General features: G+C 35.5%; 1 pseudogene; it reads left to right on the top strand.

The window, feature by feature from the left end:
• Window positions 1-9,588: 9,588 nt before the first annotated feature.
• Window positions 9,589-18,165, top strand: LOC145795654 (xyloglucan endotransglucosylase/hydrolase protein 2-like; annotated as a pseudogene).
• Window positions 18,166-21,744: the final 3,579 nt, after the last annotated feature.

Here is a 21,744-nt window from a genome sequence, read left to right as displayed (position 1 = left end):
AGTGTTTTCCACGACGTGGTCGGTGAAGATGGGCATGGATATTTTCGTACTTATGGCAATGATGTGCCTTGGAGCATGGTGTATGGAGATAAATCTAAGTCATCACAGTCAGGATCTTAGTCATCGATTGTTGCCGAGATCACAAAACAGGTTCGTACGGAGTTGAGACAAGAGCTGAGGGATGAGATTAGAGATGTCACGCCCTCAAAATTAGCCCATTATATATATCAATGACATGCATTATTTAAAGAAAACATTTCAATAATTCATTATAATATTCATCAGAGTCTTACTAAACAAAAACGTTACATGTAACATCAAATTAAATGCCCTAACGGCTTACATCTTTCCAAGCCAACACTTGGACACAAAAGTATGAGTTCTAACTCAAATATAAATAAAGCCCTAGGCTTGAGTGTTTACATGTACTAACAATAAAATAAAACAAATAACTATAAACAGTTTTCAAAGTCAAAGTCCTTCCAAGCTAAGTCCTTGGAGGTAACTTATCACCTGAACCTGAAAATGATGTTCCCATAAAGGGTGAGCCACAGCCCAGTAGAAATATACTAAACCACATATAAGCAATGAATAAAGTAATAGCATTCAACAGATGGTTAACCAGGATAATCAATTACTTCATTTTACAGCCTCATGACACTATTGTCTAAGATACGTTTTACTTTCCAACTTTATCAACATGGCTCAGAACCTGGCCAAACTTACAACAGTGAATTATATATATATCATATTCACATTCTTCCAATATCAACAAACAAATGAGACTCAAGCTCAAATTAAAACACTTCATACTTCCAGATTGATACACATTTTAGTGCTGTATCCACAAAACACTTCAATATAAATAAGCACACATAAAAGTGATGCTAATGGAGTCCATCCCCTATCTCCTCCCAAACAAAATCCGGTTTAGAGGTCCATCCCCTATCTTCCCCTAAACCGTGGAGTACATCCCCTATCTCCTCCCACACAAAACAAGTATGTAAACACATAACACATACATCACACAATCAATACACATAATGTCTGTATTAATTTAACAGTCAAAATTAATGACTCAACTAATGTGATTAGTTTCAGTTATACCTAATCCACATGCATTGTCTACAACAATCACGACTATCCTCCACCGATAGCCCAAACAGTTATTTCTAGACTTGGAAATAACTATAACAACAATTCAATAGGCGAGTGATTTAAATTATCCAACTACACCATTTAATCAATAATTTCCCAAATTCATGAATTTAACCAAGTTCCTCAATTCCCTTAAATTAATTATACAAATTAATTAATTATTACAACTAGGGTTTTTCCCAAAATTATCAAAGTAACCCCAACATATCAAAATACCAAAACTTAGAACAAAACTTATAAAATGGAGTAGGAAATCCCTACCTCGAAGAAAACAACCCAAATGGAGAAGACAGAGATGATACCCAAATACCAAAGTGCTCCAAATCGCCAGCTATTCAGATTAAATGGAAGCCCTCGACTCACTCTATCTTTTTAATGAAGGATCTAGGGTAGAAACACTCCCTAAGTGGATCAAATCTAAGAGAGAAGGTGATTAGGGAGAGAGAGAAGTCAGACCTAGGGTTTGGAATAAAAAAGGAGATGAAAAAGACTGATCAAAACCCGCTGCTGCGTATATAAACTGGACAGGCTCGCTCGAGCGAAGCCTCTGTTGCTCGAGCGACTAAACACAGAAAAGATACGCTCGAGCCAAGGAAACCTTGCTCGAGCCAACAACCCAAAAGCTCGCTCGAGCGAAAGAAATCTTGCTCAAGCGAAGAACTCAATCCCTCAGGTCTGTAACCAGACACATGCTCGAGCAAAGGAACTCTCGCTCGAGCGAAGAACGAACTAACTCGCTCTAGCGAAGAAAAGCTCGCTCGAGCCAAAAATCTCTGCTCTCAGGCCTGACTACAAAACGCAATCCTCGCTCGAGCGAATAAACCCTGGCTCGATCGACGGACCAAAACAAAGAGCTCGCTCGAGCAAAGAACTTCTCGCTCGAGCGAAGGGTCAAAATTCTGGGCAGCAACCCTTTGCTCCCAAGCTCAACCAACCTGCTACAACCTGCCCATTGCATCCCCCAACTCAGAAATAAGAAATTAAAGGACGGTAACAAACATAATACAATGGCAGGAGCTACGGAACCTAAGTCCGAATACAATAATCAAATGGGAAAAGACCGGGGTCGTTATAAGAGAGGAATTGAGGGAGGAGATGCGAACAGAGCTTTCGACACAAATACAAGAAATGAAAGCTGAAATGTTGGCTATTGTGTCCCACGAAGGGAGTACAAATCACAACAAACAGGTTCGATATAAATAAATGTTTTATAAATATCTAATTATAGCATAATTGTATCATTGAATATAAATACAATTAACAAAGAATACAATGAATATCATAGGTACCGGATGCATTGAGTGGACACCATGAACCTACGGATTATGACGCCGATAATTTGAAAACTTTCAAACAATTTGAAATGATGAGGTAAACTTTCAAACAATTTGAAAACTTGTCGTTTGTCAAAATTTGTCATTTTGTAACTTTTTCTCCAAACTGGTTGACACAATAAATGCTGAAACGGGTTCGGATGTAAACGAAACATGACAAGCACAACATACTAGGCACATATGACTTGTAGGAGAAGACGGGACTCCAAACCGATTCCCGGTTTTGAATCTAGAGCCTAATTTTCGTTAATGAAAACTAGTTACTTAATAACTCTTTTTCAAACCGGTTGATACACTAAAATGCCCAAATGGGTTCGGATATCAACGAAACTTGACAAACACAACATACTAGCCACACATGACTTGTAGGATAAGACGGAACTCGAAACCGATTCCTGATTTTTAATCTAGAGCCTAATTTCCATTAATGAAAACTTGTTACTTAATAACTCTTTTTCAAACTGCTTGACACACTAAAATGCTCAAACGGGTTCGGATATCAATGAAACTTGACACACACAACATACTCGCCACACATGACTTGTAGGATAAGACATAACTCGAAACCGATTCCTGGTTTTCAATCTAGAGCCTAATTTTCGTTAATGAAAATTATTACTTAATAACTCTTTTTCAAACCGGATGCCGCGCTAAAATTCACAAACGGTTTCGGATGTAAACGAAACTTGACACGCACAACATACTAGGCACACATGACTTATATGATAAGACAGAACTCCAAACCGATTCTCGATTTTCAATCTACAGCCTAATTTCTGTTAATGAATATTGTTACTTAATAACTCTTTTTCAAACCGCTCGACTCACTAAAATTCTCAAACGGGGTCGGATGTCAACGAAACTTGACATGCACAACATACTAGGCACACATGATTTGTAGGATAAGACGGAACTCGAAACCGATTCCCGGTTTTCAATCTAGAGCCTAATTTCCGTTAATGAAAACTTGTTACTTAATAACTCTATTGCAAACCAGTTGACACACTAAAATGCTCAAACGGGTCCAGATGTCAACGAAACTTGGCACACAGAACATACTAGCCACACATGACTTGTAGGATAAGACGGGACTCGAAACCGATTCCCAGCTTTGAATCTAGAGCCTAATTTCTGTTAATTAAAACTTATTACTTAATAACTCTTTTTCAAACCGGATGACGCACTAAAATGCTCAAACGGGTTCGAATGTCAACGAAACTTGACACGCACAACATACTAGGCACACATGATTTGTACGATAAGACGGAACTCCAAACCGATTCTCGGTTTTAAATCTAGACCCTAATTTCCGTTAATGAAAACTTATTACTTAATAACTCTTTTTCAAACCGGTCGACACACTAAAATGCTCAAACGTGTTCGGATGTCTACGAAACTTGACACGCACAACATACTAGGCACACATGACTTGTAGGATAAGACGGAACTCGAAACCGATTCCCGGTTTTCAATCTAGAGCCTAATTTCCGTTAATGAAAACTTGGTACTTAATAACTCTTTTTCAAACCGATTGACACACTAAAATGCTTAAATGGGTTCGGATGTCAATGAAACTTGACACGCACAGCATACTAGGCACACATGGCTTGTAGGATAAGACGGAACTCAAAACCGATTCCCGGTTTTAAATCTAGAGCCTAATTTCCGCTTATGAAAAATTTTTACTTATTAACTCTAAACCGGTTGACACACTAAAGTGCTCAAACAGGTTCGGATGTCAACGAAACTTGACAGGTACAACATACTAGCCACACATGACTTGTAGTAGAAGACAGGACTCGAAACCGATTCCCGTTTTTGAATCTAGAGCCTAATTTCCGTTAATGAAAACTTGTTACTTAATGACTTTTTTTCAAACCGGTTGACACACTAAAATGCTCAAACGGGTTCGGATGTCAACGAAACTTGACACGCACAACATACTAGGCACACATGACTTGTAGGATAAGACGGGACTCCAAACCGATTCCCAGTTTTCAATCTGGAGGCTAATTTCCATTAATGAAAACTTGTTACTTAATAACTCTTTTTCAAACTGGTTGACACACTAAAATTCTCAAACGGGTTCGGATGTCAACGAAACTTGACACTCACAACATACTAGGCACACATGACTTGTAGGATAAGACGGAACTCGAAACCGATTCCTGGTTTTTAATCTAGAGCCTAATTTCCGTTTATGAAAACCTGTTACTTATTAACTCTAAACTGGTTGACACACTAAAGTGCTCAAACGGGTTCGGATGTCAACAAAACTTGACACGCACAACATACTAGCCACACATGACTTGTAGTAGAAGACGAGACTTGAAATCGATTCCCGATTTTCAATCTAGAACCTAATTTCCGTTAATGAAAACTTGTTACTTAATGACTGTTTTTCAAACCGGTTGACACACTAAAATGCTCAAACAGGTTCGGATGTCAACGAAACTTGACACGCACAACATACTAGGCACACATGACTTGCAGGATAAGACAGGACTCCAAACTGATTCCCGGTTTTCAATCTAGAGCCTAATTTCCGTTAATGAAAACACAGTTACTTAGTAACTCATTTTCAAACCGGTTGACACACTACAATGCTCAAACGCGTTCGGATGTCAAGGAAACTTGATACACACAACATACAAGGCACACATGACTTGTAGGATAAGACAGGACTCCAAACCGATTCCCGGTTTTCAATCTAGAGCCTAATTTTCGTTAATGAAAACTTGTTACTTAATGACTCTTTTTCAAACCGGTTGACACGCTAAAATGCTTAAACGGGTTCGGATGTCAACGAAACTTGACACGCACAAAATACTAGGCACACATGACTTGTAGGATAAGACAGGACTCCAAACCGATTCCCGGTTTTCAATCTAGAGCCTAATTTCCGTTAATGAAAACATAGTTACTTAATAACTCATTTTCAAACTGGTTGACACACTAAAATGCTCAAACGCGTTCAGATGTCAAGGAAACTTGATACACACAACATACTAGCCACACATGACTATAGGATAAGACGGAACTCGAAACTGATTCCCGGCTTTGAATCTGGAGCCTAAGTTCTGTTAATTAAAACTTACTACTTAATAACTCTTTTTCAAACCAGATGACGCACTAAAATGCTCAAACGGGTTCGGATGTCAACGAAACTTGACACGCACGACATACTAGGCACACATGACTTGTATGATAAGACGGAACTCCAAACCGATTCCCGGTTTTCAATCTAGACCCTAATTTCCGTTAAGGAACATTGTTACTTAATAACTCTTTTTAAACCGGTCGACACACTAAAATGCTCAAACGGGTTCAGATGTCAACGAAACTTGACACGCACAACATACTAGGCACACATGACTTGTAGGATAAGACGGAACTCCAAACTGATTCCTGGTTTTCAATCTAGACCCTAATTTCCGTTAATGAAAACTTGTTACTTAATAACTCTTTTTCAAACCGGTTGACACACTAAAATGCTTAAATGGGTTCGGATGTCAACGAAACTTGACACGCACAAAATACTAGGCACACATGACTTGTAGGATAAGACGGAACTCGAAATCGACTCCTGGTTTTAAATCTAGAGCCTAATTTCCGTTTATGAAAACTTGTTAGTTATTAACTCTAAACCGGTTGACACACTAAAGTGCTCAAACGGGTTAGGATGTTAGCGAAACTTGACATGCACAACATGCTAGCCACACATGACTTGTAGGATAAGACGGAACTCAAAATCGATTCCCGGTTTTGAATCTAAAGCCTAATTTCCGTTAATGAAAACTTGTTACTTAATAACTCTAAACCGGTTGACACACTAAAATGCTCAAACGGGTTCGGATGTCAACGAAACTTGACACGCCCAACATACTTGGCACACATGACTTGTAGGAGAAGACGAAACTCGATCAAAACTTCTTCTTTACAAACTTTTTTTGTGTTTATTCGATTATTGTTATAGATTATAGCTCAATGTGTACAATCATTGCCTATTTTTAATAGTATTATCATCATTGTAGGGTGTAATTAAAGTTTCTTTGGAGAGTTCTGTAATACCAAGAGTCCAATTGGCAGAGGGACTTCTTATTAATGTTGATCCGTTGTGTGAAATTGATGGAGTTCCAATTGGCCCCGGATTTTGCAAAGTTTTTGTTTTAAAAGGGAACAAGCCGAACGCTGTTTTGGAAACAACATCCCGATGTCTTAGAACAATTAGAAAAGCTATGAGAAGATACATTGTGTGGCGCTCGATTCATGTATACGTTACAGTCTTATTTATTTATTTATTGAAGTAAATATCAAATGTTTTACATTTTCTGTAAGCTTGAAATTAATTATATTGTAAATATATATATATATTTTTTTGGTTTTTTTTTGCAGGTGCAACCCTTTTGAGTACATGATGATATCTTTGCATATCGATATTAGAGTTTACAATCTTATTTATTTATTTATTTTTTGAAAAAAAATATCAAATGTTTTACATTTTCTGTAAGCTTGAAAATAATTATGTTGTAAATGATGATTTTTTTTTTCTTTTTTGTTTCTTTTTGCAGATGCAAACCTTTTGAGTACGTGATATCTTCGCATATCGATATGGGAGCTTACTATTGATATCAAAACAAGCTACATTATATCTGTTTTTATTTTTTTATTTTTTTATTTCTGTTGTCGATACTAAAAATTTGAGTTCTTGAATTTCAAAAATTATTAGTATTGTTAGAGGTTATTTTATATATTTTTGTAAATAATATTTGATTGACAATTGTTACAAGGTGCATCTATTATTCTTGGTATATGATTTTTTGAATGTGAATTTTGATGTGGATGTGGATGTATTTTTAAAAATATTATAATTTGTATAGGAAATATTTAATAAAATATGATTTTATAAAAAATAATTTTGTTGCTACAATAATAAACCGTCGCTAATGTAATTCTCATTTCCTTATATTTTATTAGCAACGAGTTAACTTGTCGCATATACATATTAGTTCCAATCTTTTGCGACGGTTTCAACTGTTGCAAATAAATCTTTTGCGACGGTTTAAACTGTTGCCAATACGGTATTAACTTAATACTACTTTTTTGGTGACGTTTTAGACCGTCGCTAATAATACTTTTTGCGACAGCAAATACCATCGCTAAAAAAGGTTTTTTGCCACGGCAATCAATATCGTCACTAAAAATGCCATTTTTCCCCTTTTTTGGGATCAGGCGAAACCGTTGCAAAAACTATTGATTAGCCGTCGCTACAAGAATGCGACGGTTTGTAATCGTCGCAAATACTTTCTGCCACGCCCCTTTCCGCCACCCCCATTTTTCGTCACTAGTCCTTCGCAAAAGTCTTTTACAATGATATATGGACCTTTTGCGACGTTTGAGACCGTCGCAAAAAGTCCGATTTTTAGTAGTGACCTATCACTTCAAAGTAAAACATTATTAAAGATGAATTTATTTGTAATAATGATATTATCACATTATTTTTGTCAATTTTTTTTATATAAAACTATTTTATTAATTTTCAATTTTCTCCAAAAAAATTATTAGATAGAGAAATCATTCACAAGATGACAATTCAAATCTTAGGATTGATTTGGGAAGTTGGTTAAAAGCTAATTTTTTGATATTTTCTAAAAAAAATGTAATAAAAAAATAGAGAGATAATGTAACCCAAAGAGCCAATTTAGGAACATGACTTTTAACCATATTTTATGTTACATTACCTCTTTATTGTTTTACACATTTTTTTCAAAAAAAAGTCACACACACCAAAAAAAAAAAAAAAAAAAAAAAGCCTAAAATGTTAACTTTTAACCAATTTCTTAAAATAATCCAAAATAGATTAAAAGTCAAAAAATAACTTTTTAACTAACTCTTCAAAAGAGGCTTTAATACATTCTTGTTGAAGCTTTTTTTTTTTTTTTTTTTATCTGTGAAATGAAGCTATATTGATGAAAAGAGCATACAAAGTATGAAAATACATCAATAAAGGGGAGGAAGTGCAAAGAGCATCACAGAACATCGATTTAATCCCAACTAGGTTGGCACTGAGAGGTGAACCCTATCATTTGCAAGCACAAGTCTCAAAAGTTGGTGAGAAACCAACAAAAACAAAGACCAAAACAAAAGCACAAAACACCAAAACCACCCCAGGTGCCACCCAAAGCAGCACAGCCCCGCCCCACTGTTGACAAAACCATAACCAAAAGACACCTCAAACAGACAGCCTAATCTGGTGTAGGTTGAAGACAAAGTCATGAACTGTGGAATCAATCATTTCCCAATTTCCAATTTCCCAATTTCCAAACATACCATAATACAACTGAAGGAACTATTTGCCAAATTCTGGAAACTCGTGACTTCAACTTACCACCTGACCACTAATGCAGCAGTCCCTGAACTGATCCAGGCATTACCCAGACCAGATCCCACCACTTAACCATATGTGACCAGCACTCCCAGACCAGTGGACGAAATAGTAGCACATGTTCCATAGTTTCCACCTCAACATGGCAGAAGACACAAAGAGTACTTGCACTGGCATTTAAAACCCCAATCCTTTGAAGGAAGGATGAGGTCTTCACTCTGCCTCTCTAAGCCAGCCAACAAAAAAAATTGCATTTTGGAGGAGAGGGGCTAAATTTTCCCATATCCCAGCAGGTACAGTCGTACCAGGCCCTTTTGCTGCCACCGACCACCTCCACACAGAGGACACTGAGAACTCTGAGTTGTTTGCTAGCCATGAGAAAGAATCTTTAGTATCAAACCTGATTGCAGGGGATGATTCCAGTAGATTAATCAACCTCTGCAGCTCTTCTTCTTCCCAAGCTAATAGATTTCCTCTAAATTGCAGCTGCCACACCCCTGAGTTACTCTTCTTAGCACTAACTTGTTGCACAAACTTCTGTTTCCTAGTGGATAAGTGATATAATCTGGGGAATTCCATCTTCATACCTCTGTTATTGACCCAGCCATCAGACTAAAACTTTATTCTGCTCTCATTCCTAACATTTACTATAAAATTATCACCATAAAATTCTGGTTGATTGAAGGCAGCTTCATAATATCCTACCAAATAATGGATGCTCCACCTGTGTGGGTCAATGATGGTACCCAACCTCCACCAGCTCTGCCATACCGTGAACACACCATAGATTTCCAAAAAGCTTTGTACTCACTTCCATACCTCCACCACCACTTTAGTAGCAAGTAGTCATTCACCTCACCTAAGTCTCCCACACCTAAACCTCTTTGACTTTTGCTTTTGGTTACCTCTTTCCATTGGACCATGTGTACTTTCTTCTTATTTTCAGTCCCTCCCCATAGAAAAGAGGACTGAAGTTTCACTAAAGTCTTAACAACCCCCTTGGGCATTCTAAACAATGAAAGGAAATAGATGGGCAGATTTGAGAGGACATATTTAATCAAAGTCAGTGTAATGCCCCAATTTTTATACCCAAATGATAATACGATAACCATGGTTCTTTAAAGTAAAACTGAAAATAAATCCTCACACTTGCATTACATGACACAAATAGTCTTCAGGCAATAATACATTCACTTCAAATCAAAATAACATAAACAAATAGATACCCCGAAGGGTTTACAAGTTTCCAAGGCTTAGGCCTGGCTACACAAAAATGGTTATTCAAACCCACACAAATACAACCCTTGGCTTACAAACAAAGTTACGGAAAAATGAGAGCCTTGTACTCTCAACACATATTTCATCGCCTTTAGTTAGGCGGAATCACCATATCTTTTCTTGCACAAAAATCCCGTAGGGTGAGCATAAAGCCCAGTAAGAAATCCTTAACAAAGTATATAAATTTTATACAAGTCTCAAGCGATTAATGCACATGCCATGTTATGTCTCTTTGTAAATAAATCATATCTTCATCTTTTGAAAACCATCATGCTCAATGATGCCATGAAATGTCCATTGTTCAAAACTTAAAAATTTAATTCAAGGGGCGGTAAATACAACTCTGGTAATCCCTAGGTTGGTGTCTGCAAGTAGATTATACGAGTACTACCAAATTGTCATTTTTACCGGTATTAACCGGAAGGCTCGACACCCATCCGCACGGGTTTTCGATCTTTCACCCTGGACTCTTAGGCCAACTTATTCAATATCATCTACACCACCCATCAAGACTTACCAACGTATTTAACCCAAAACCATTCCATCAAAGCTTGTTTCTCAACATTCTTTTCTGAATGCAAGTTTTCAAATCAACTTTCAAAGTTTAATGTAATCAAATGAATTGATATGCCAATTTCACAAGATGAATATAAATACTGTTATTCCAATTCATCATCCAAGGAATAACATAATTCCCTATTCTCAAGTATCCTCAACAATTAGTCATTTCAAGACTATTTCAACGTTTTGAACAATAATTTCCAAAATGAACAATAATTCTCATATTTCCTGAAATTCATCATTTATATAAATATAAATAAGAAATTTTCCAAACATCCATTTATTTTGACACACAAAATAAATATAACAATATCATTCATGGATATTCTGCCTCATAAAAAAAATCTCCAAATCCTAGGTTTTCTCACCAAAACTATACAACTCAAATCTTTTGAATGAAAACTTTCCAAAATAAGATCATTTTAAAAGAACAAGAGACAAACCCACTTTCAAAATCGCTTAACTTCTTGAATTAACAATCAATTTTCAAAGCTATCGAAGGATGATTTCAAAAATCATCTAGACCTTGAAAATATATATATATATATATATATATAACTCTAAGAAAATCCCTACCTCAAGTTTTGAAGAAGAAATGAGATGAAACTCCGAAAATCAACGGTGTCCAAACTCGATCTTCACCGCACACAATGAAGCCTTCGACGAGCTAACCAACTTTGACGAAGAACTTAGGTCCAAATCCAAAAAGATTTGAAGAAATCAAAGATCTTGTGAGGTTTTTGGTAGGAAATGTAGAGAGAAGGGAGAGGAAATGTTTTTAGAGAGAGAGAGATATACAAAGGTGATTCAACTTCAGCCCAAGGAGAAAAGAAAAGGGAAAAAAATTTCGGATCTCACCAACCCACGCAACCCCACCAGCCCAAGGAGAAAAGAAAAGGGAAAAATTTTTTGGGGGCGCTGCCCCTCAACCCTGCCAGGGCGCTGCCCCAGGACCTGCCAAGGGGCGTTGCTCCTTGGACCCCCGCGAGCTGACCAGGCAACTCAACCCCCGACATACTCAGCGAAGTGGCAAAACTGGGATCGCTACAGTCAATCTCCCTGCGAAAGATAACAACTTCCTCTTCCGAAAAGATAGCTTCTTTTTCACCTTATCTACTATTGGATGTCTAATTAAAAAGTATTTTAAAATTTAGTGAAAAAGTATGGACAAAAAGATAAGAAACAAAAATATGGACAAAAAGATGTCTAATTGAAAAGATAAGAACATTAGTGAAAAAGTATTTTAAAATTTAAATTTAAGTGTAATAATTACATGTCTAATTAAAAAGTTAAAATTCTTAAAAAGGATCAACAAATTGGAACATAGGAAGTGAATAGCAACTGCGACGGCGAATTACAATTTGCACTACGATAGGTATGGACAAAAAGAGATGGAGAGGTTATTTGGTGATTTAGGAGTATTGTTCCACACCATTCATATTTAGAAAAATGTTTAACTGTCTCTCCAAAAGAAACAAAAAAATAGTAAGACTCCTATTTCAATCAATAATATTGTAATTAGGACACCACTTAAATTTACCCTGACCAATGATCCATTATAAACACTCATAATTAAATTACTAAATTTTCAATCAATACTCCTATTTCAATCAATACTCCTATTTCTTGAGAGAGATGTCAACTAATATAGACACTCATAATTTATTTTCAGAAAGGAAAATACTATAAACCCCAAATAAATTACTAAATTTTCTATCAAACCTCTCACATAGGTGTGGGATCCACACAAATCATATGTGTGTGGGTCCCATCTATATGAGAGGTTTGGTAGAAAATTTGATAGTTTGTTTGAGATCCCTAACATAACTCTTTTAGAAAATAATGATGTGATGGACAAAATAGTAACAAATAATAAAGGTCTTGTTTGAAATGTTAACTAAAAAACTATTTTTATTATTTTTATTATTTTAATCAATGAAAAAAATTATATTTAAGATAATTTGTAAATTTTTTTTGTGATTAAATAAATAATTATAAAAAATAATATTTAGTTAATATATAAAATTTAACATTTTATCTTATTAATTATTTTAATTTTTTTATTAACTATTTTAATCTCAAACCAGCATCTCAAACACCCTCAAAATATAAGATATATGTAGCGATCCCAGTTTTGACTCTTCTTTCATGCTTTGCCACTTCGCTGAGTATGTCGGGGATCGAGCTGCCCGGTTATCTCGCTGGGGTCGAGGGGACAGTGCCCCTTAGTGGGGATCGAGCTGTCCGATCAGCTCACGGGGGTCGAGGGGGCAGCGCCCCTTGGCGGGTCCGAGGGTGGCGCCCTAACAGGGTCGAGGGGTAGTGCCCCTGAAGCTAAAAAGCAAAACAAATTCGAAGTTGCTTGTCCACTCGAGCGAATCTTCTTGCGCTCGAGCGAGGAGTGTGTCTGAAAAACTTATGAAGCTAGGTATTTTATGCTCGAGCGGGTAGTCCTTCCCTCGAGCGAGCCTGGCGTATATCAGTTACTAGCAGCGCCGTTTTGCTTCACTTTTGATTTTTTATTTTCACTCAAAAACCCTAAATCTGCAGCTCCTCTCTCTAGAAGTCACCTTCTCCCTTTGATTTCTCCAAATCCATTGGGATTTAGGCCTAAGTTCTTCACCAAATTTGGTCATCACCTCGAGGGCTTTGTTGTGTGCGGTAGAGATCGAGTTTCGACATCGTAAATTTTGGGGTTTCATCTAAATTTTTCTTCAAAACTTGAGGTAGGGATTTCCTTAGAGTTATATATATATATATATATATTTGCAAGTTCTAGATGATTTTTGAAATCATCGTTCGATAGCTTTAAAAAATGATTGTTGATTCAAGAAGTTGAGCGATTTTGAAAGTGGGTTTGTCTCTTGTTCTTTTAAAATGATCTTATGGGTTTTGATCTTCGTTGATTGAAGAAAAGATGATTTTGGAAAGTTTTCTTTCAAAATATTTGAGTTGTATAGTTTTGGTGAGAAAACCTAGAATTTGGGGATTTTTTTTTAAAAGAGACTGAAAATCTATGAATGATATTGTTATATTTATTTTGTGTGTCAAAATAAATGGGTGTTTGGAAAATTTCTTATTTATATTTATATAAATGATGAATTTCAGGGAATATGAGAATTGTTGTTCATTCTGGAAATTATTGTTCAAAACGTTGAAATAGTCTTGGAATGACTAATTGTTGAGGATACTTGAGAAGAGGGAATTGTATTATTCTTTGGATGATGAATTGGAATAAAAGTATTTATATTCATCTTGTGTTATTAGCATATCAATTCATTTGATTACATTAAACTTTGAAAGTTGATTTGAAAACTTATATAGAGAAAAGAATGTTAAGAAACAAGTTTCCATGAATTGGTTTTGGGGTAAATACAGTGGTAAGTCTTGACAAGTGGTGTAGATGAAATTGAATAGGTGTCGAGCCTTCCAGTTAATACTTGTAAAAATGATAGATTATAGGTGTCGAGCCTTCCAGTCAATGCTGGTAAAAATGACAAATTGGTAGTACTTGTATAGTCTACTTGCAGATACCAACCTAGGGATTACCAGAGTCATATTTACCGCTCTTGAAATGAATTGTTAAGTTTTGAAGAATTGAAATTGCATGACATCATTGAGCATGATGGTTTTCAAAGATGAAGATGTGATTTTCTTTCAAAAGGGCATAGCATGGCATGTGCATTTCATCTCTTGAGACTTGTATAAAATGTATATATTTTGTTAAGGACTAGCGTATGGCCATGCCTGAAGGCACGGCGTAAATAATGTTCGGTGTAAATAATGTTGGGATTACAATGTAGTTATAATTTCTACGTATAATGTCAATTAATTAATTAATTTAATGCATCCTCAACATTTAATTAATCATGGGGAACATGAATATATTAGAAACAGTGTATGCTGCCACCACACATAAGCCAATTTTGTTTGAATAATTGTAGGTGTCATTAAAATTTAAGAAAAATTAACCAAAAAAAAAAACTTAAAATTTAATACTTGTAACAAAATAAACTATTGAGTTTTTAATTTTATAAATTTAAATATTAAATTTCTGATTTATTTTCAATCTAAACTATTTGCATGTTTTCAATCTAAACAATCTGAGATCTTTTACGTATTTTAGTAAATAATAAATAATAAATAAACACCATTAACAATCCAAGCAATTTGTCGGTAGGAAGAAGTAGCCATCAGTCCTTTGCGGGGTCTGTCTTTCACATATTTTTTTTGCATTCTTATTGAAAAAATAATAATATATCAACACATTTTGCATTCCTATTGAAAAAAAAAATAATATATCAACACAATTTGAATAGCACATAAAATAAATAAAGATGTGACAGTGGCCAAGCATTTGAATGCGCAACACAATTAAGAAAACCGACCACTATCTCTTTTCTTACTCTCTTTCTTTTCAAGTTCTTCACCATGTCTTCAACAGGGATGAAGAAATAGTCCATGACTTATGATTGAAAATTTAAATTGGGTTATAGAAATAAAATAAAATGAAACAAAAATAATGACCCATGAGAAACATGCGGGTTGAGGAAAAAAAAATAAAAAAAGAAAATGTTGAGACCCAAACCAATGTCAATAGCCCCCACAAACCAATGTCAAGACCATCGCCTGACAACACAAAGGAAAAACAAATATATATCAGTTAAAGGTTTAGAAACACCAACCCAAATACATAACATAACTTAACACCAACCCATATAAATTGAAAGATGCATAAATAAAAAAATGAAAAAAGAAACAGAACACAAGAAAAGAAAGAGAAATCCAAATACATATCAGTTTAAGGTTTAAAAACACAAATCCAACACAAACACATCAGTTTAAGGTTTAAAAAAACAAATACAAATACAAATCTTAGAAACACAAACCCAAATTGATGGGTCTCTTTTGCTTTGATTGAAAATAAACATAATGATTTTCAATGCTCTGTTCCAATGCTTTGTGTCTCTTAAGCTTTGTTTCCAACTTTTTCTGTGGTTCCATTGAATGCATACCTAATCACACAAAACCAAACAGAAATCTTAGAAACACAAACACAAATCGAAACTGAAATCTTAGAAACACAACCTAATCAACAAAAATATATAAAAAAATAATAATAATAACACAAATCAAACACAATGAAACATTGAAAACCATTTGAAAAATCACTTAAGAATATCTTGAAAACCATTTGAAAACTATTTCATGAGGATGGATTATTATTTCAAACCCAAGGATTAGTTTCTATACCACACTACAAAATGAGTCAAAAAAAAAAAAAAAAAAAAAAACTGCTCTATATTTCAATAAAGTTGCTCTACTAATTTTTTAGCAACTTCACATCTCCTTTCATTCTTACCTTCGTAACACAAACACAAAGTTGCTCACCAGTTTGGAAACACAAACACCAATCCAAATCATACCCAAACATGTACCTAATCCTATTTGTTCATTAACAACAACATAATCACCAAATCCTATCCGTTCATCATCATCACACAAAAAAAAAAAAAAATTAAAATCAAAAAAATAAAAATAAAACAAAGTTGTATGTGCCTCTTCCAAGTACTTCTTCGACCTCTTTGCCACACTTTTCTACCTCTTCATCATGATCATCAATTTGGATATCAGAGCCTTTTATATGTACAAATTTTAGCTACAAAAATTTACTTTGCATAGATCAAGTCTTATACATGTATCAAGGCAGAGAAATCGGGCTCAACATATCTTGCCATTTCATCAAGGCAGAGAAATTGGGCTCTCTCTCGATGAATCCAGTGGTCGCCTCTTACCCCACTTTTGTCACTCGTTAAAATTATCTAATAAGTCCAAATCATTACATAGCGGTATTTCCTTATTATTGAAATTACATATCAGGTGCCATGTAAATTGAATTTACTAAATTTTTCACTTTCCATTTATCTAATTCATAATCTCCATTTCTTTTCCCAAATATACATTCTATCAAAAAAATGGAAAATTATAGAAGGCTCTAGGACTATTGAATAATCATCCAAAAACAAAAATTATAGAATAACACATCTATTTTCAAGCTTTTCTAAGAGTACAATCACCAAAATATTCCATGTTGTAATTAAAATGCGAAGAAAAAACAAACAAACAAACAAACAAACAAATAATGGAAGAGTAAAGCTCATCAACTTGTTTCAAATAGATTGTGTCTTAGTTCATAGCACATTTCGAAAGTGTGTTCAAATTTTAGCTGTTAACCAAGCTATAATATATAGAACCAAGATTTATTCTTTGTGACAATGATGTTTGTTCACCAACCAGGATCTGGAATTAAATCCAAGTTCAATTATACTTTTGGGTTCTTCCATATGAACATTAAGCTACCAGCCAATGACTCCGGAGGAGTCGTAACAGCCTTCTATGTAAGTTCACATTTACATATATATTCGTGCTCCTTGGTGTAGGTTATCACTGACAAAAAAAAAAAAAAAAGCCAATCCAGCACAAGAAACTCCTGCTAAAAAGGTGTCACTGATAACATAATGTAAACCCTTTTTTTTCTTTCTTTCTTTTGGCAGTTGAAATCGGAAGATAGTGAATTGGATTTTGAGTTCTTGGGCAACAGAAAAGGGAAGCCCATCAGAGTCCAGACGAATGTCTTTTTAAAAGGAAAGTGGGGTAGAGAGCAGAGGATCCATGTATGGTTTGATCCAACCGCGGACTTCCATACTTACAAAATCCTATGGAACCAACATCAAATAGTGTAAGGCAACTACCTAAACGCATTCCAATTTGAAAAATAAACTTATTCCACAAACTGCTTCTGAAAGCTAGCTATTTTCAAAAGAAATAAAATCATTATATATGAAAATTGAAAATACCCTGTTTCAAGGAAACATTTTTAAGTTGTCTTTTAAATATGTCTACACAAAGATGAAATTTATTTATTCATTTGTTTTGATATTTTCAAACTTTCCATTATTTTTGTTTTTGAAAACAACAAAAACATCAAAATTGAAAATGATATCACACTCTATAAATCACAATCTGTTAGAGTTCTAACTTATTTTATTAATCGCCTTTCCCCCAGCAGTTATTTTGTGAATATCCCTTTCGAGTTTTCAAGAACAACAAACGCGATGGAGTTGGCTTCCCAACACAACCAATGCAACTAATGGCAACTATATGGACGGAGATAGTTGGGCCACGAATGGTGGAAAAACTAAAATCATTTGGGCTCATGCACCATTTATAAGTCACTTTCGGGGCTTTGCCATTGACAAATGCCCCTATGACAGCTCTCACAGAAAATCATGCAATTCTTCCAAGTTCTGGTGGAATGGAAAGAATTACTGGCAACTGTCTCCTGACCAAGAAAGAAGACATCAAGTCATAAAGCACAATTATATGTACTATGATTACTGCAATGACAGAACTAAACACCCAACATATCCCCAAGAATGCCCACAGTGAGAACAACCCTTTATTTTCCTATTACATAATCATCTGACGATAAGTGCAGTTTAAAACTATTGAATTCACAATATAATATTATGCTTAATCACTTTCTACTTCTTCTAATTCTCAACCTTCTCTCGGACCTAATACATTTTTCAGGACAACTATTCGGGCTAGGGCTGGGCATAGGGTCATCCGAACCGCCCAAACCGCCCTACCCGATCCGAACCGCGTATGTATGGGCGGTTTCGCAAACACATTAGGGTAGGGTGCGGTTTGGATCTTATGTAAAATTCGGGTTGCGGGCGGGTTGCGGGTTTGACCCGCACCCGCCCAACCCGCCCGCATAAAACTCTTTTTTTTTTTTTTTTTTTTTTTTTTAAATCTTATCTGAACCGTTCAAAATTACCTCTTTTTTGCCCCTTTAAATCTGATCGTCCAAAACAAAGAAAACCCTAACCTAATCAAACCCACTCACACTCACTCATCACTCATCATCAGAACTGTATCTATCTATCTCCTCTCTTCCTCTCGGTCTCTCTCTCACTCTCACTCGCGATTTTCATCTGTGCACTCACTCAGCGATCGAATCTCTCTCTCACAAGATCGACCGATCGATCGACCTCATCGCACAACACAGGTAAAGCCCCTCTCTCTGATCTCTGTCTATGTTTCTCTCTCCCCGATCTTCGATTTTTTTTCGAACATATGAGATCTGTCTCTCTCTGAATCTGATCTGTCTCCCTCACTATCTCATCTCCCTCACTCTCTCATCTCAGTCTCTTACTCTCTGGTTTTGCATCCACACCGATGCTCTCTCTCTCTCTCTCTCTCTCTCTCTCGCCCCGATCTCTGTCTGCATTTGTTTGTTTGGAATGTATAATCTTTGATTTAATTTTTGATTTAAGCAACAGATTTTTTGATTTAAATCTGTCTGTGTTGAATTTGTATAGATCTTTCCGTGTTGATTTAAATCTGTCTGTGTGTGTTGAATCTGTATCGAATTTGTATAGATCTGTCTGTGTTGATTTAAATCTGTCTGTGTGTGTTGAATTGAATCTGTATCGAATTTGTATAGATCTGTCTATGTTGGATCTGTAATGAATTTGTATAGAAGCATGGTTTACACTTTTGGAATTCATAGATCTGTTTGCAACTTCATAGATCTGTTTGGAATTCAATCTGTTATTAAAAATAATTCTGTTTTTTGGAATTAATTTTTGATTAAATCTGTTGAATTTTAGGGAATTTTAAATCTGTCTGTTTTTAGGGAATTTTAATCAAAAACTGTTTTTAGGGAATTTTAATCAAAAACCGTTTGGGATCTGTCTGTTTTTAGGGAATTTTAAATCTGTCTGTTTTTAGGGGATTTTATGTAAATACATGGCCATTTTAAGTTTCTGTGATCACTTTTTTATATATGTAATACATAAATTATGATGATGATTCCAACTCCCGTAATGTCTTTCTTCCAGAAGGTGAACTTTTTCCTTTTAATGCATTGCAGTTGCAGAACTGCACAGCCTGAGTTTTAGGGAATTTTTGATTAAATCTGTTGAATTAATCTGTTTGATTGAATTAAAATTGAATCCTTGACTGTTTTTGTAATCCAGTTTAAATGGAGGATAGTATTCAATCTCCCGCAATCAATCTTGTACCTCCGGAATCCTCTAATTCTCAAATGAATCCCCTCTTAATCGAACCCGAACCTGAACCTGAACATAAGCCTCCTAGACCCCCAAAGAGAAAGAGTGAGGGTGGAGGGCGGAGAGCACCATCCACAGTTTGGGATCATTTTGACAAGGTTGTAGGGACCGATGGGAAGCGTAGAGCCGTATGTAAATATTGTAAGAAAGAGTATATGGCTGACTCTAGACTTCATGGGACTAGTAATTTGAGGAGTCAAACACCCAATTGTAAAGAATATCCAAATAGGGATACAGATGGTCAACAAACATTAAATCTTAAACCGAAACAAAATGAAGAGGGTGTTGAGGTTGTAGCAACAATTTTTAATTTTGATACTTGTAAAAGGGCTCTTGCAGAGATGGTTGTCATTGATGAGTTACCATTTAGATTTGTGGAGGGTGTTGGGTTTAGAAGATTTTGTAATGTCATGCAACCCAAATTCACACCAATTCCCTCTCGTCAAACCATATCTAGAGAAGTGCTCAACATATTCAAGAATGAAAGGGATAAGTTAAAGAAGGCCATGAAGGGTCGTAGAATTTGCTTTACTACGGACACTTGGACATCTATTCAGAATTTGTGTTACATGTGTTTGACTGCTCATTTCATTGATGATAACTGGAAACTTCAAAAAAGAATCATAAATTTTCAACAAGTTGAGGATCACAAAGGAGAAACATTGGGTCGAAAAATTGAGTCGTGTTTAATTGAGTGGAACATTGATAGCATATTCACCTTAACAGTTGATAATGCTAGTTCAAATAACCTTACCATTCAATATTTGAAAACGATAACCAAAGATTGGAAGGGGACTATTTTGCAACATGAGTTTATTCATATGCGTTGTTGTGCACATATTCTTAATCTCGTTGTGAGTGATGGGTTGAAAGAAATGGATGATTCTATTGCCAACATTAGACTTGCGGTGAGATATGTGAGGTCTTCTCCTCATAGGCATGATGTTTTTAAGAAGTGTGCGGCCACACTCAAACTTGATTCAAAAGCTCTTGTATGCCTAGATGTACCAACTAGGTGGAACTCTACCTATTTGATGTTAGAGGCCGCCGAAAAGTATGAGAAGGCTTTTAACCGATTGAAGTTAGTGGATTCCAACTTTGAACCTTATTTTAAGGATGTTGATTGTGGCATAAGAAGAAGTCCGAATGAGTTGGATTGGAATAAGTGTAGAATTTTTTTGAGGTTTCTAAAATTATTTTATGTTGCAACCAAGAAATTTTCGGGGTCTCTCTTTGTTACTTCCAATGCTTTTTACAAAGAGATGTTTGTTATTGAAAGCAAAATTAACCAATTAATTTTGGAGGAGGATGATACTTTGAGCACAATGGCAAAGACTATGAAGCTAAAGTTTAGCAAGTATTGGGGGAATGGAAGCAAAATCAATTTGTTGTTGTATGTTGCGGTGGTTCTTGATCCTACCAAAAAAATGACATACTTGGAGTTTTGTTTTTCCAATTTGTTTCTTGGAGATAATAGGAAGGTGGAAGAGATGGTAGACAAGGTTAAGAGTTTCTTGAGTCGTTTGTATAGCCATTATGTCACACTTTATCCTTCAAATGAGAAATTTCCAAGTGTGAGTGAAGTTGTGAATATGGTGGAAGATGATGATGATGATGATCCCTATTCTTTAGTTGACTCCCAATTTAATTCCTATTTAGAGGGGCGATGCACTAGTGGATCTAAGTCGGAATTGGAACAATATTTATCCAAGGTTGAACATTTTGCAAAGAATCAAACATTTGAGATTTTGGATTATTGGAAGTTGAATGCAACCAAATATAGGGTGTTATCACAACTTGCTAGGGATGTGTTGGCCATGCCTATTTCTACCGTTGCATCGGAGTCGGCTTTTAGTACGGGAGGACGTATTCTTGACCCATTTCGTAG

This window comes from Camellia sinensis, chromosome 7, assembly GCF_055761805.1.
Source record: "Camellia sinensis isolate YWXY chromosome 7, ASM5576180v1, whole genome shotgun sequence".
Classification (NCBI taxonomy): domain Eukaryota; kingdom Viridiplantae; phylum Streptophyta; class Magnoliopsida; order Ericales; family Theaceae; genus Camellia; species Camellia sinensis.
The sequence above is the reverse complement of the archived record's forward strand: the minus strand, read 5'-3'. Positions and strand labels throughout refer to the sequence as shown.